The 17,218-nt window shown below is 34.6% G+C and overlaps 1 protein-coding gene across 2 annotated transcripts in view; it reads left to right on the forward strand.

Moving 5' to 3' along the window:
• Positions 1-381: 381 nt before the first annotated feature.
• The window catches only part of BTBD1_1 (BTB/POZ domain-containing protein 1), a 50,188-nt gene continuing 33,351 nt past the window's right edge, over positions 382-17,218 (forward strand). The window contains exons 1-2 of one of the 2 annotated variants that reach the window (XM_051208787.1): positions 7,708-7,910; positions 7,956-8,027. The gene's annotated coding sequence lies outside the window, so the exon portion shown is untranslated. Of the gene's footprint in view, positions 456-7,707; positions 7,911-7,955; positions 8,028-17,218 lie in introns of those variants that run through there. The other variant, XM_035733198.2, reaches the window with a different exon arrangement.

Below are 17,218 nucleotides of genomic sequence, written 5' to 3' on the forward strand. Positions count from 1 at the left end.
CTAGATCGGAACATCTCAGAGGACATATCATGCGAGTAGAAAAGCCAAGAACGAACGAAATACCAGTGGCATACAGGTTCTCATAACGAGTCATCAATACCTGCTGCCCGAAGCAGTGGTGTCCGCACCTTTAATTGACTCTTTCAAGAGAAGTATGGACACTAACAGAAGCGTACTAGAAAAGGAATCACATAGGCTGTAGGACTTCTGTCCTTACTACACAAATTTGAAATCTGAATCTGAAAATCTAATCCAGCAAAGATATTAAGAAGCAAATTAAAGTCCAAACACTATGTCGAGCCAACTTACACATTTATAATGCGCCAAGATATTCGTTTATTTTACAGTCTAGTATATGTAACAGGTCACTGGGTTTTATTGCACAATGTACAACTCGTAATATTTAAGGCCACTTGAAGCGTTATTTCAAATTCCGTCTGAATTAATGTGGAAATGTAAGACGGTTTTTTTTAGAAGTATAGCGTGATAAATTTATGACATCATGGAATTTGTTAATATTTATTTGGGGATGGATATCTTTTCTGTTTACTTTACGCTTGGTTTCAGGTGTATGTTGACGAACAATTTAGGTCATATGAGTTTTACCAATTACACAGTTTATTTAAAGTTTTGTCAGTCATCATCATTACTTAGATATGTTAATCGAATATTTTAGTGAGTTTCCTACATGTTTACTGCACTAAGTAGAGATTTTCGCACCCGTATTAGGTTCTTGAGATTTAGAAATGTGGAGAACTATCTATTCAAAATATAGTCCGTTACAGAGTAAAACGTTTGTACATATACGACTCGGTGCAATCTTGTAGTAACGTTCAGAGATTTCAGCTGCTTACTCAATGGTAAATTGAATTTGGAAAGTAAGTTTGTGACTTAGGTTCGGGGTTATAAACAGGATAGGAATTTAGGGAGAGATTTATCATCACAAAATAACATCGGTCCTAATTCAAAGTAAGCAAAAATATAGCTCGGGTCAAACTTAAAGCTATCATGGCAATTTTTGTTCCAGTTCTTGGTCAATCAGCAGAGAGTCTCCCTAAATAATTAGTTTATGGAAAAGAAAACTATATTACTAGGTGTAAAATGGTCATACATATAGAAAGTCTGTTGATATTTTTCAAAAATACTCTGTCTTGGCTAATTTAAAAGTTGATATAAGTTATCCATATTTCCTAACTTTGAAAAGTCGCGAAAGGATTTTTTTATCCCCGTATAGTTCACGTTTATTGTTAGGTATTTCGATTTAAGATTTAGGGTTGGGTTTTGTAGCTTTCATCACAAACTCACGTTAGCTGTGACTTAGTGATGCATATTAGCCATGTGAGAATATGAATTTCACTTCTTGTTACAAGCTTCTTGACAGGTTTGTAATTTTCAGGAGTGTTTTCAACTCCTAGGTATCTGAGTATTAGTTCATCATTTCATGTAGAAAGCTAATTTATGGAGCTAAGTGAAGAGCGGGACAAAACTGTCTAGTGTTTTATGTTTTTAATCAATTGATTGGTCAGTTGTTGATCTTGGTTTCTTACCTAATATTTCTAACAGTTTATTGAATATTAGCCAATAAATATTAATGTCAGAGTTTGCTGACGCTCGAAAATAAAGGATTGTTATTTATTCAAACCTAGGCAACGTAGGGCCTGACACACACATGGATCAATTAAGTTTTTCAAACCACATTAGCATTTATTTATTTAACATAAAGATTGGTACAAAGGGGTACCGAATACATATGCGTCACACAAGTCACTTGATTTGTTTGTGGGCTATGATTCTGCTAAGGAGCCTAAACCGAAGCAGATGGTTTCCTCAGGGAGCCACGCCCGAAGCCTTCGGCCTAAAGGTCTAATCCATAATGTAGTGGAACAACGTCAGGAAATGCAGTCTCGTTGTAGCCAATGACCAATAGTTGGTTCGTACGCCATTTGTTCTCACAGGATCCTGGAGTCAGCTCATGTGCGTCATTGGTTTTGAATCAGAGTTCTCCGACTCTCCTAGGTGTATCCTCCATATCCATAGACTGAGGTAAGAAGCCGGACATCTGCTTTTATCCTCTCAATTTCGTAGGAAACACAGCTGCTGCGCGAAGGCATTAAGTAAGACTTCTGTGGCAGTGGTTGTACGCACATGGGCATGTGAGAGACCTGACTCTCCTCACTCTCGGCCGTTTCGGGGCACTTGGGGGCTCACATTAGCAGACAGTGATGCTAGAACAATACAAGTTATAGTTTGTACTCTTTAAAAGATATTGAAGAATAGACATTGACTTGTCGTTATTAAAACCTCTGTTCGTTATTAAAGCTGTAATTTTCACCTAAGTACCCAACACTGGACTTTTGAATAATTCTTCAGCAACTAATGTAAATATGCAGAAAACCAAGCCTGACAATCGTGAAATATGGAGATCGTCATTTTATTTAATTTGATCTAAAATTATAGATAAACGACGAGGAATTTCTACCGTTATGCGAAGTCGGTATATTTGACTGTATGCTTAAGCTTTTCTGAAGATAACATTTTGCCTTTACCCTTGTGAGTTAAAACTCAGTGAGCTTTAAAATGGGTGTATCACGGATATTTTGCCAGTACTAGGTATTGAGTGAAATCCCTGTTATTCCATCAAAAGTTTCAAAGTGGTCTTCATCCCTATAGCCACCGAGCTTACTGCAACACTTGTTTAAGGCAAGTGAGGAATCGATTACATTATTCACCAGATCAAATGCGCAATGCTTCGTAAAATGTATTATTTTATAGACAAATTAAACTAAAGTAATGTAGTATTGATACGTATAACCTTGGAAAGTATCCTTTTTAATGAATAAGAACAATGATGGGACGACAGTGGCGGGATTATTTTTGATATTGCATCTAACCTCATCATTTTTGGATCAACATTAGTTAAAAAAAGGAAAAGCTACTATTTTTGTGTGACAGTTATCTATTCTAATTCAAAAATAGTTAAAGCGTTTCACACTGTCTTAGATTTGAGCTATTTGGTTTTGCTTGTCTCAGTCGTTATTGTACAGTTCTGATAAGTGTTAATACCCTGTCAATAAAGAGATATTAGTTTTGTTATTATCTTAGACACATAGGTAAATTATGCGAATTCTTTGATTTAGCTGATCCTTCTCAGTTTGAAGTTCCACTTCAATCGACTTATATTGCCAATTAAATCATATTTCTAATTTTTTCGTAACCGTGCATCAAATGTAACCACAAACCACCTTTTTTTATGGCTCTAAGACAAATAAATAGAGTACAAACAGGCAACAACCAAAGCATAAAGCTGATCATCATGCAGTAGGTTGTAAAATGGCTAGAAACATCAAGTATTGAGATGAATAAACCTACCCACTGAATTTCGTGTGAATTCCGTAATATGTGAATTGAAAACTAAGGAGAAGTAACTGAAATGTTTTGTTTGTTTGAATTATTAGATCCCCTGTCTTCCTTTAAATACTGACCTAAGATTCATTTCATTATTTACCATCTTAATTCTTGTTTATTTTTCTGACCCATAATTCTGATATTTAGATTCACTAACAGTAATATAATTATCATAATGGCTCTCTTGCTTCTCATTTTGTTAATGCCCTCCCCTCTTTTATGATGGCCGTAAGTGATACACACTCATATCAAGTCATACTTTGACTCTGGCTGACTGATAACATGAAATCGTATACACAGGCCAATCCTGAGTTTTCAGTAGGTCAAACCGTCGAAATTTAGTCAAACTACTTAAGATATAGCTTTTGAGAGTAAAATTACGAAATCTTATTATGAGAGACAGCTCAGTTTTTATATATTAAACAAACGAGGTCATTGTACTTCTTATATAATGTAAGCATGAGTTATAGGTATCAGTGTCAAGATTATACTTGATGGTTTCAAAAAAACTGAGCATTAGATAGAAAGTTAGTAATAAATGTATTTACTCTGCTACTTCTCAGTAAGTAGAAAAGTGCATTTTTGAAGTTTCAAGATTTAATGTATTCCACTCCTTCAGTTATATATTTATTCTGAATAAGTGGCTCACACTAAGTCAAGAAACGCCAGCAATGTAGTTTTCTACTAATTGGGATATAAGAAATATATATACTTATTTATTAGAAAGTATGAACGTTTTTATTTTGGTGTTATCATTATAGTAGATTTGAAACATTTCTCGATTTTATATTCATGTCTTCATTTTTAGAGCTAGTAAATATGTTATTGAAAGTGAAACTGTATTTTGAGTTTAATTCCTGTCCTAAAGTATATTATATTTTCTCAAAGTAGTCTGTGTAAATGGAAAGCCTTATGACAGCATTGTACTGATTACTTGAATCAGCTTGACTTAATACTTATGCATTTCGGCTGTTTACGAACATGTATAGAATTCTTGCGTTGATTCATCGTAAATACGTTCATTATAATATGAATAGTCGCATTCGTAGAGATTTCTTCTCAATCTGAAAATAGTTCCTATCACTTAATTACATTAGCAGTAAAAACTAAAAAGTAGTTTATGGGTTTTTTATTCAAGCTTGTAACAAGGCTTGCTATTATAAAGTAACCAGTTCAACAGGGTAATTTAAATCATAAGTAATAATCATCTAAACATCATACTCGTTGAATTCAGTAGCTCAGTGGATAATAAATTGGGGATTTGAAACGAAAGTAACCAAATTCGAGTCACCTGTCTTACCATAACGCTTGAATTCAGGTAGATGCGGACTACTAGTTCTAAACAAGATGAAGTAAGAGGCCTGGATATCACTATCAACTATTCTATAGCAACTGTTTTTGAGTCCTACTTGCATAATGATCAATAATGAATGAAATCATATAGAATTATTGAGAAAAAAAATGCCAAAAACTTCACAGTATTGGATTTATTAGTTCTGTTCAGTTACTGTGATGTTGTAAAAGGTAAATAAGTTTTAAATTGTTAACAAGGTGTTCATGAAACATTTCCAAGTATCCTAGAGAATTTACTTGGCATTTCTTTAGTCCAAAAAAGTGTTAAGAAAGTTTTGAAATTTAACATAGTAAGATTTGTTAGGGAATGGATGTTTGTCAAGATTGCTTAAACCATGGTCTGAAAGTGACTAACCAACAGTTTAAAATCATTGGCACTGGGGAATAGTTTCGTCTTAGTTTCACAATGTTCATGAAGTCTACAACCGGCTGATATCGTCAGCGACCAACGGCAAGACCTTCAGAGCTCGTAACAAGTGAGTCACACTGTAGCCCTGAGCAACACTACAGTTAGTCTATAAGTTATAGTTATTTTTATTATAGAAATTTCGACACATTGCTAGGATTAGTATCAAAACTTTACAAAACTTTACTAATCACGCGCATGAATCCCCAGCATTTACGTTATATGTACTTACATGAATAGAAACAGATCCTCAACTAGGGTTTATTATTTTGTATATTTATGACTGAAACAAACTTTTCCCTACCTAATATGAATGCATGTAATTTAATTCAACAAGACCTACATGATATTCTTAACGCTGCACAATTGATTGATAACAAGGATATTTGATAGGCAATAATGTATTATTACTGTTATTATTAGTAGCTTTATTCAATATCGTATTTTTGATACAATATAGAATTGTCAGCACAAAGTATTTCAACAGGCTTCCATTTCTTACTTCTTGGTCGATCGTTGAGATAAATATTGAATGCTCGCCAGTTAGATGTTAGCAGTTCAGTCGATTGACTTCTAAATGATGTACATTCTTTTCGCTGTATCTTGTCAGCGGCCACGATATCTCTGATTGGACTCCTTTGTAACTTGTGCAACGAAAGGTTGTACACTTTTCAAAAACTCACTTGAATAGGTTATATGATTAATAGCCATAATTATGTATTCAGCTTCAATTTGAAAAGAAAAGGACATGAGGTTTGATAGTCTGTGTTAGTTCTGGCCATGATGGTCTCTTAGTTGATCCAACTTTCTTTTGAAAGAGTCAATAAATGAAACCTCAACCACATGCTTAGGTAATGAATTCTACTAGTTGATGATTCGATGAGAAAGTCGATAGTCAGATGAAAAGTAATTTGTTCTAGGCTTGTGAACTTTTTAAAAGTGTCCTCGTAAATTCTCTGTTTTTGAAGACAAGAAAAATGAGGGCATATCAGGTGCAAATTTATCACTAAGCAATTTAAAAACTGTAATCAAGTCACTTCTAATTCTTCGATATGACAACGGGAACAGGTTTAGCTTAGCCATTCGAGCATCATACAGGAGCTTCGCTATTCCGGGAATCAGTTTAGTTGTTATTCTCTGAATCTTTTTCAAAAGATTACTGTCTTTATTTTTTAAGTAAGCGCTTGCCGCTTGTTTACAGTACTCAAGTTTAAGATGTACAAACACTGTATACAAAGTCGAAAAGAAGTTTTAAAATAAACTAGAAAATGGACAACTTATTGAAATATCTAGATGACAGGAACAAGTAGCCCAGATATTCAAGCAAGCCATTACATTAGATCTATCAACAAATCACTTCATTAAACGTTTTATCTTTCAACTGATTCTTTTATTAAATATTTAAGTCCTTTTCATTATGACGATAGAATTAATTATAATTATGATTTTATATTAAACATTATATTATATAATAACTCATACATAATAATTATTAGTATTCTGGTATTGTGTAATTGTTTGAAATCCTTATCATAGCACACACACACATACACAATCATAAATGACTTAACCTAAACCCTTGGATATGTCAATAGTTGAAATCATGAGTCAACTGAAGCTAGACCATCATGGAAAACCTGGAAGCACTGGAAGGCCGTTTGGTCCTAGTATAGGACTCCTCGATAGCAGTGCGCATCCACGATCTCACCCCCCCCGGCCACCAGACTCGAACCCAGGACCTATCAGCCTCGTGCGCTTGCGCTTAACCATTAGACCACTGAGCTGGTTGGCATCCAACGGTGTTAATGTCTAACTCCAACCAATTCACAAAATTACGCCACCGTACACCATTGTCATCAGTGAGCTGATATCTCACAACAGACCTAGTTGAACTCCATTGGTCACTACTTCTCACTAGAACTCCAAGAACTACCTCTTAGAGACCGTCACTAGTGAGCAGATGATTATTATCAGAAGAGGTTTTCTAGAGAGTTTAGTAATTCCAATAGTTGAAATCATGAGTCAATTGAAGCTAGATATATATATATATAGAAACTTGGTTAAACAGTGAATATTTACACTTTGCCTATTTTCTATATGAGAAAATAAAAAGAACTAGTAAAAACAATATTGTAATGGAATTTCATATTCTGTTTCACTTTTTTTTAAAAATTATTTTTGAGTGAAAAGGATTGTATGAAATAAAAAGAAGAAAAAAAACGATCATGAAAATAAGAACCAAAAAAAAAAGAAGAACAAAACACTATACTCACATAATACACAGAGACCTCGGTGCATACTGATATATGTATCCATGCATGTATGTATCTATGCATCTATCTATGTATGTATGTATCTGTGTATGTGTGTGTGTATGTGGGTATTCATTTGTTACTTAGTAAGTAACAATGTTCACACATATCAACCAACTCATTGTTACATGTATCCAATGTACTATGTCTATATAGATATAGATATACAGCCTACTTATAAATACTTATATAGAATAAGTGCTAATTTTTATTTAGTTTCTTTCATTTTAATCAATACGGATATTATTTCACAGTTGGATTTCAATGATCAATTCATTTTAACTTTATTTTAATGTTTCACAGAATAGGATATATAATGATCAATGTTAATGTTTGGCTTGATCATCTTCAATGTATATTTCATACTTTACATTGAATATACCACCAAAAATTAAAACAAACAAAAGAAGATACTAATTAAGGATTGGTTCCAAGTATGTATAAGTATACAAGTATTAATTTAAGGTCATTATTATTAGTGAATATAAAAAGACGGTGTAAGTTTAAAAGGGATACATTAATGATTAGTTGTTTCTATGCATTCAATTAGTGTAAGTTAGTTAATGAGTTAGTTATAATTGGATATTTGATAATTAATGATTGATTGACATGTTGTTTTATGTTGATTAAATAAATGATTGATAATAATAGATGAATTCATGAATTATGAAGAATCTGGAAGTACTAAACAGATGTTTCGTCCCAGTATAGGACTCTTCAGTAATATGTATCCATGATTCTGCCTCGCGAGATTCGAACCTAAGATCTATCGGTCTTGTGCGTGAACATTTAACCTCTAGACCATTGATTGTTTTTAATTATGGTAAAAACAGAACTGTTTCCATAGACTTTCTATTCTAATAAATAACAATAACAACAATGTTTTTTGTTAGTTGGTACTTGTCAAAAAAGTGTTTCTATCATCCTATTGAAACTAATACTCCTCATGTCACAATTCGAGTAATTACCAATGAGCTATTTGAGTAGTGACCGATGTCCTTTAAGACTGATCCTTACATTGATTAATCATTATGTAGAAACTGATTTCATATATGTTTATTACATGGTGACGAGTAAATTCCATTTATTGTTTTGTCAATCAGTGAATATCATAGTCATTTTAATTGTTTAGATCATGAGTCAGTTGAAGCCAGACTGAGCAGTGCTGAGGAGTCCTATGATAGGATGAAACGGTCGTCCAGTAGTTTTAAGTTTTCCACAGTGGTCTAGTTTCAATTGACTCATGATCACAACATTTGGAAAAAAATATAAAAACTAAACTATTATCTGTTGCTCTTTATTTAATTATTTGTTTATCTATTTAAACACATAAACATTGATACCAGGAGACACTAAATAGATATGCGCCACACTTCATCATTCGCTTTGTGTGAGAGCTGGGATACTGCCCGGGTGCGCAGACCGAAGCAAATGGTTTTCTTAGGGAGCCATACCCGGAGCCATTTGTTCTCTCAGGATCCTGGAGCCAGTACATGTGCACCATTGGTTTGAAATGAGGGTTTTCCAACTCTCCCAAGTGAATCCTCCGTATTTATCAACCCGGTTAAAGCGGTAGACATCCGCTTTTCGTCCTTTCAATCTCATAATCAGCACCCCTGATGTGAGAATGCACTGAGTAGAACTTCTGTGGAAGTGGTTGTATGCACTTGGCCATACCAGGGCTCTTACTCATTGCTAGTAACAGAGATGACTCTTTGGTTTGAAATTCACTGAAATCACATGGATAATTCTATATCTAAGCGGTAAAAGCCAATGCTATGATATGTTGCCACTTATTAGGTAATAAGTTTTACTTTGTCCAAGATGAACTTCAATATTACTTATACTCTCATTCTTCGGTTGAAACCTTCGCAAGATGACGATCATTAAAACAAATCAATCCTTTAAACCTACTAATACTTATGGTATTGTTTACTTGAATCTTCCCATTAATGTTTAAGACTGCATCTGATCAGTCTCTTATTGTATATGTGCATACTGTGCGTATTGCCTCGATATTGCATTAATTCACAAGCATTATAATATGGATAGTGGCTAGCAGCGGAATCCAGTTTGACTCGCATTTCGTGAACTGGATTTACCCGTATTTCAAAGTTGATGTTCACTCTGAGACTCGAACGCAATACCGTTCACTTCAAACGCCATCTTGTTATCCACTTAGTTATTGAGTCCTGATAGCCACTTGCCTATGCAATGGGGTGAAGTTGAAATTCATTTCGTACTCATATATGTGATATTTAATTTTCCTATAATTGAAAAAGTATTCAACTTACATTAATATTTGTTTAATCAGAGTTTACTTCAGTAACTCAAATTAAATAGTTCTTTTTTGGAATCATATTTGGAAAAATGCCACTATCTCAATTGATTTTCAATGTTCATTCATACATATCTTGTCTAGTTTCATGTTGTTCTCATTCTAAGAAAGATAACAACTTGAAACGGTAAAGTTTTGTGCTTGTATGCTTACTAATCTCCCTATTCTTTAACTTTCGGTATTCATTCCTCGAGGGCTGTATGATTGAAGTTTTTATCATTTGGATTGAGATCATGAACCGATTGATGTTAGATCACCATTGAAAACCTGGAAGCACTGAACGGCCGTAACTTCTTGGTAGATGAATGAATTGATCTTATAGCATTGGCAGATTATGCTTGATTGAATGAAATTGTTGAATTTTCTAGGCTTAGCATTTTGATTCGTCCAAAACTAATATCGAGTATATGAAACCAGATTTTAAGTAAAAGTAGAATCCAGGATGTGCTTCTCGTCTTATTTAAGACTTTTCAACTCGAATTATATATATTCCAATGCTGGTGTTCATAGAAGTACTCGATCCTAATACTTATCAGTTTAAAGACCCCTCATATTGGGATCACATGACCATTTACTCGTTTAAAGAGTATGAACGTGTTTGTAAAAGTCTGTATTATCGTATTGTTGATATTTCGGACTTCATTCATTCAATTTCTGTTGGATATGTTCATCCTAAGTAAAAGATTTGATATTACTCTTGAACACAGTTGATGAGTCCTATATAGGACGAAAGTTGTGTCATGGATTCCGTTGTTATCAAAAGTCCAAAATGTATCAAAAACGTGTTCCTAAAGTTGCATGCGTTGAATATACTCATAGGATAAGCTTTATAAATAATTTAGTTGCTCAAATTTAGCATTCCTATAAAACAGGAAGTACAAATTACATATAACTGTATTCAGTAGTGAATCGAAATGATTTACTTTAACGCTTCTTTACCAAAAAAGGTGTTCCCGGTTATATTTTACCGACTACTGACGACACCCTCTGACCTGTTTTAAATAATCAAGTATAAGCTAAATGCAAGGGGATTATCTTCAATCGAATAAATTTTCTTACAACCTACTTCAACACAATTTATCGTCACATGTTAAGATATGGGATGTTCGGGTATACGTAATACGTGACCTAACCACTTAACTTGATGGAAAACCAATCACATCATTAATCTATTTGCCGTAATTTCCCTATCAATCTGATTCTAAGCTCACCACTTGACATTCTTTATTTTCAACATACTTAGGCAATACTGAGAAAGCAACTGTGACCAAATACTAGTGACCTAAAAATATCGTCTTATGTCTAAAGGACACAAAGTAGAACAATGTAGATTTATCCATATTCACTAATCGATCAGATGAAAATGTTTTAGTTCTACAGAAACTCTGCTACTACAAAATATCCCTGTGAAAACGATTCAGGCTGTGAAGTTGAATGACACCGTTTCAAATGGTACAAAGAGTATCTATTACATCAATATTGCAAGCACACCTTGATAACAAGTTCTAGCTTGTACGAAACTTAAATGAGAGTTTTCATACCGACCAACTCCAATCATCTAACATAAAGTTTGAGGATATTTATCCATCCTAATTAGGTTTTTATTAATAATCAATAAATCAGTTGTAAAATGACAGAAGTAACTTTTTAGCACTCCGTTCTTCAAAACAACCCTTCAAATAATGTCAATCCGCCATGAAATTTAACTTCAATCTAGAAATTAGAATAAATTCTACTTAGTGACTAAGAGTTTAAATGGTTTGAATTAAACAAATGGAAAATTAAGAGTCTCCGATAGAACACAACATGCATCAATCGAATCATACTCGACGGAGAAGCTGTGGAAGCTATAAAAGCCTTTAAGTATCTGGGTAGCATCATTGATGAAAACGGTGGATCTGATGCAAATGTGAACACGCGAATCGGCAAAGCAAGAGCAGTAGATCTACAATTGAAGAATATCTCGAACTCAAAACAATTGTCTGTCAATCAACACCAAAGTCAGAATTTTCAATACAACTGTCAATACAGTTCTACTGTATGAGGCGGGATCTTGGAGAACTACGAAAGCAATCATCCATAAGATACAATTGTTTATCCACAGTTGTGTACTCAAAATTCTCCGGATTCGGGAGACAGTAACAACCTACTGTGGGAGAGAACAAACCAGACTTCAGCAGAGGGACAAATCAGGAAGAAGCGCTGCAAGTGGATAAGACACGCATTGAGGAAAGCACCGAACTGCATCACAAGACAAGCCCTCACATGGAATCCTCAAGGCCAAATGAGGAGACGAGGAAAACCAAAGAACACATTACGCCGAGAAATGGAGACAAATATGAGAAGAATGAACAACAATTGAATCGAACTAGGAAGGAAGGCCTAGGACAGAGTGGGTTGAAGAATGCTGGTTGGCGGCCTATGATCCATTTAGAGTAACAGGCGTAAGTAAGTAAGTGACTAATAGTATTTCAACTAGAATAAACCCAATACGACATCATACTCCTTATAGGTTCTATAAAGAGTAAGAATATAGAATTTTACAGATAAAGGATTATGTATATGTGAGATCATTTAAGTTGTATTTTCTGATTATATACTTTACTCTATTTCCTCACTGCTAATATTTTAGAATATAATGTACTTGTAATGAATGAAATATAGATTATCTTATAAGTCATTCTTTAAAACATGAGTTGAGATTGTAACTCAGTCAGTCAGTCAGCTACAACGTAGGACCAGGCACATATGTGCATCGGTCCAGGTTGCCATACCTCATTAGCACAGCAAGATGAACAGCGGATTCATAGGAGTGGTTAGGTCAAAGGTTGCAATAAGGATATAGTATAGGAAGAAAGAATTAGTTCGTAGACAGAAAGAATGAAGTGATTTTAATCTTTTAGTTTAAGGGAAGGCAGGGAGTGTATACACCGACGCCATTGTGATCGATTCTGAGCCATGTCACCAAGAGTCTCCAACCATTGGTTACGAAAGTCACGCGGACCCCAACCAAGTAGTCTGCATCTACCAACATGGCTCAGACTAGAAGTTAGTGTCTTCAAGCACTGATGCCACGTTTTAGTTTGGCCGCCCCTAACTTTCTTCCAACCATCCCCTACCCCGGTTAGCATTGCACGTCGTGGTAATCGGTGTTCAAGCATACGTAATACGTGGCCCAACCATCTCAGTCGATGAAGATTCATAACCTCACCTACTGATTTACCATTATTCTCTAATACCCTGCGTCTAACCTCACTATTACTTACCCGGTGATCCCAACAGACGCCAGCAATATTTCTAAGGCATCTGTGGTCAAATACTAGTAGCTTACGGGTGTCTTCTACTCTTAGTGGCCATGTTTCGCTGCCGTAAATTAAAACAGAACGAACTGCCGCGCAGTATACTCGTTCTTCTATTGATAGACGGATATCTCGCCTTCGCCAAAGGTTACGTAAGTTGGCAAAAGCCAAACGAGCTTTTCGAATCCGTGCTGAGATTTCGTCCGATACCAACCCATTAGGGCTGATCAGACTTCCAAGATAAGTGAAGTTGTCAACGCGTTCAACTACTTCACTCCCTATCCTTAGTTCAGGTGTTGACGCAGACCAGTCCTGAAGTAACAACTTGCATTTAGAGGGAGAGAAGCGCATCCCAAACATTCTGGCATTGTTGCTTAGTGCTACCAGATAGATAGAGATTATCATTCAAAAATATACATTTTTGTTTTACTATTAAGAAGGTCATAGCTGTATATACAAGTCTCAAAATTAGGATGAGTTAGTTATTCAATGTTCAATAATATTTGGTGGTAGTATTATAATGAATAAGAGTACAGAATTATAGAATCATTTTGTCAACTTTGAAGAACCCTACAGAAAAAAATACTTCATTTTACAATCAATCTTCCCAGGTCTCATTGTTCTTTTGTTTCCATTCTGTTTGTTTTATTCTCTTTTCGTCAATCTTCTTAACCTTCTGTTTCCAAGCATTCTACTTTTGAATAATGATACTGTTGTAACGGGTGACTGCAGGGTTTTTGATAAGCAGCGTATTTAACGATCGATCACAGTGACACGTAAAACACGTACGGACGACCTAGTGCTCTGATTGGCCCTGCTTCGCTATCTGTCCTAGCCAGTTGAGTCAAGAAACACAAGTCACAGCCCCGGAGATATGAATCATTATATTTCAAACATACTTTGTTTATATACCAATCAAGCATACCTTATCGTACCATAAACTAGAAAACAACATTTTGTACAATATTCAACAACTGAACAGATATCGACCAATAGGAAATGTCCATCTAAAGTCTAAGGACACCATTGGACTTAACATGATAATTATTGGTCTATTTTTCCTCAGCATCCATAACATATACTTACTACTTATATCTGTTGACATCAGTAGCATTCACCGTAGTATACTATAAAGCGTATCAATACACGACAATGACTAGCTATGTATGATACATATTGCTTGCAGACCTTTTAGTCAATGAAATTCATCATCTAAATACAATCCATTATAATTTATTGTTCTAATATTGTAGTAGTTTTAGTCGGACCTAAGAAAATACAATTCAGTCAATATTACTTTTTCTAATTTAAATAGATAAAGATGTTTCCATTTTTATTCTTGTTTCAATTGATTAATTTATTTTAGTAGTTAAGATCGTGGATGCGTACTGTTGAAGAGTCCCACAGTAGGACGAAATAGTCTTCCAATGGTTCTAGGTTTTCCATGATGGTCTAGTTTAAATTCACTCATGAATTCAACTATAAACTTACTAAAATCTCCACAAACCCTCCTTCTAATATTAATTAAAATATGTTCACTAGTGATGGTCTCCAAGAGGTAGTTCCTGGAGTTCTAGTGAGTGAAGTTCAACCGCGTCTGTTGTGAGATATTAAATCACTGAAGATAATGGTGGATATGTGGCTCAGTTTCGTGAATTGGTTGAAGTTAGACATTAACACCGTTGGATGCTGATCCAGTGGTTTAGAGGTTAGGTGTTCGCGCGCGAAACCGAAGGTCCTGGTTTCGAATCCTGCATGTAGGATTGTAGATGCGCACTGTTGAGGAGTTCGACGCTAGGACGAAACCACCGTCCAATGCTTTCAGGTTTTCCATAGTGGTCTAGCGTTTATCGACTCATGAATTCAGCATTTATATTTACATCCAATTTTAATGATGTAACTATTTGTAATAATTAACTGATGATGAAAATTCATTGTACTTTTAGTCTTCTTTTTGTTTTAATTTTTCAAACGTGTAACTAACTGATAAGTATTTTGTTAAATTGACTCACCACCATCTAATTGATATCCACGTTCTATCCTGATGAAGAACTAATTGGTCAGAATGAGACATTATAGAAATTATAATAATTTAATAGTTGGATTCATGAATCAATTTAAGCTAGATCATTCTGAAAAACTTGGAAGCACTAGACGACCGTTTCGTCCTAGTAAAGGACACATCAGCAACGCACTCAACTTGGTTTTTTTTTAATAAAAACAACACAAACATGTTAGAATCAGTTGATTAATTTCCCGACTGATTAGTCACATAGATACAAATAGGTGAAAAATAAAATGCAATGAAACACTTGGTTTTATGTATCTCTTTCTTTCTCTTTCTCTCTCTCTCTCTCGCTCTTCGTGTGTGTGTGTGTATGTGAACTATAATAAAATAACAATAAAGTAAGTAATATTCCGTTATTATCGATCAGGTACCTTTGTCTCCATGTTTCTAACCAATATTAATAAGAAAGCACAATCAAGTGTGCACATGAATACACATAGATATATGTATATGTATATGAATGGTGCTTGTTAAGCTATTAGGTGTAAACATAGATGAGCATAACTAAAATGATCAATAACTGTTTACTATATTGTATACATAAATATTAAATTAAGAAAGTTATAAAGTAAGAATAGAAGTTATTAGTTAGTTAGTAATAATGATTATAATTAGCGAAATATTCTGTTTAACTAATAAGCCATTTTGTTTAATAATGTGTAATTCATAATTGGACAAGTTTTACCAATAACAATTTCATAAGTAAAATTTCTATATTCAGTAATAATATGTGGGCAAAAATGAAAAAAGAAAACACAACAACAACAACTTAATTTTAACATGAATGACTACATTGCAACCTGGTCGATAGCATCTGATCTGCACTAAGAAAGACTTGATATTACATTAACATTGATCACCACCTAGTGATCATTCAATCGTTGTTGCTACCTTGAAATTGTGGTGGGGCTCACCTATCATGATGAACCAATCGAGCTATACTGGCTGAAACAATCGTTTTTTAAGGTTTTACAATGCCAGATAGGTGGGTTGAAGAACGGTAAGACTAAAAGCAGCAAACTCAAGGTCCGAAGGCGACCCTAAAAATGCACACCTCACCTTATCCGACGGATATCCGTCTCCGGCGGTAAGGTCCCGACAAGTACGAAGGTAACACAAAAATTACCCACAAAAGGGTCATGCGTGACCGACCTCAGACAGTTGTTTCTTGGAAACTGCTATCACACTCTCAGGTCACTAAGACCACGTTTAATCAAATTTCGTTTTCCGGTACCTCCAGAATAAACCGGGAGCAACTAATTGAATAAAACAGTTTTAAAGTATTTGATATGGTACAAGAAACGGGACTTAAGATGTGTATTTCGTTCTTTTTTAAGAGTCATCACTTGGATTTACTGACATCTTAGTATTGATATTCATCGAGAGATTGAAACCGTGAACGCTTCACTTTAAGCACTAAGTTCATTATCCTACGAGCTACTAAGTTCGAACAAAAATTGATATGTTTCACAGAATGAAGATATTAGTAAAAGTTTTTAAATTCAAGACTGTGGTCTAGAATATCAACTACGATCGATTGCAAACTTTTGCTGAATATTTTAGTTTGTTGAAAGTCTCGTTTGAGATGGTGGAGAAGATTTGTAGCTCAGGTGGATGATTTTGATGGAGTTTTGTTCTCTGAGCTAGATGATTTGTTCGTGGAGCTTTCATCATTCTTCTGAACGACATCATTAATACAAATTTCAGGTAGAAGTGAAGTGTTCGAACGCTCAGAGAACAGAACTTCATCAAAATTTCCTTTGTTTACTCCCAACTAACCATAGTCTTTATTAATATTCAACTGAATTGAATGTAAACAATATTATATTTTATTTTGGTACAATATAGAATTCTCAGCACAAAGTATTTCAATAAGTTTCCTTTTCTTATTTCTTGATCGATCCTTGCGGTAAATATTAAGTGATCGCCAGTTAGATGTTAACAGTTTAGTAAATCGACATCTGAATGCATATTGCCAACAACCACGATGTCTGTGATTGGGCTCCTTTGTAACTTGTACAACGAAACGTTGTACAC

This window comes from Schistosoma haematobium, chromosome 1, assembly GCF_000699445.3.
Source record: "Schistosoma haematobium chromosome 1, whole genome shotgun sequence".
In the NCBI taxonomy this organism is placed as follows: Eukaryota; Metazoa; Platyhelminthes; class Trematoda; order Strigeidida; family Schistosomatidae; genus Schistosoma; species Schistosoma haematobium.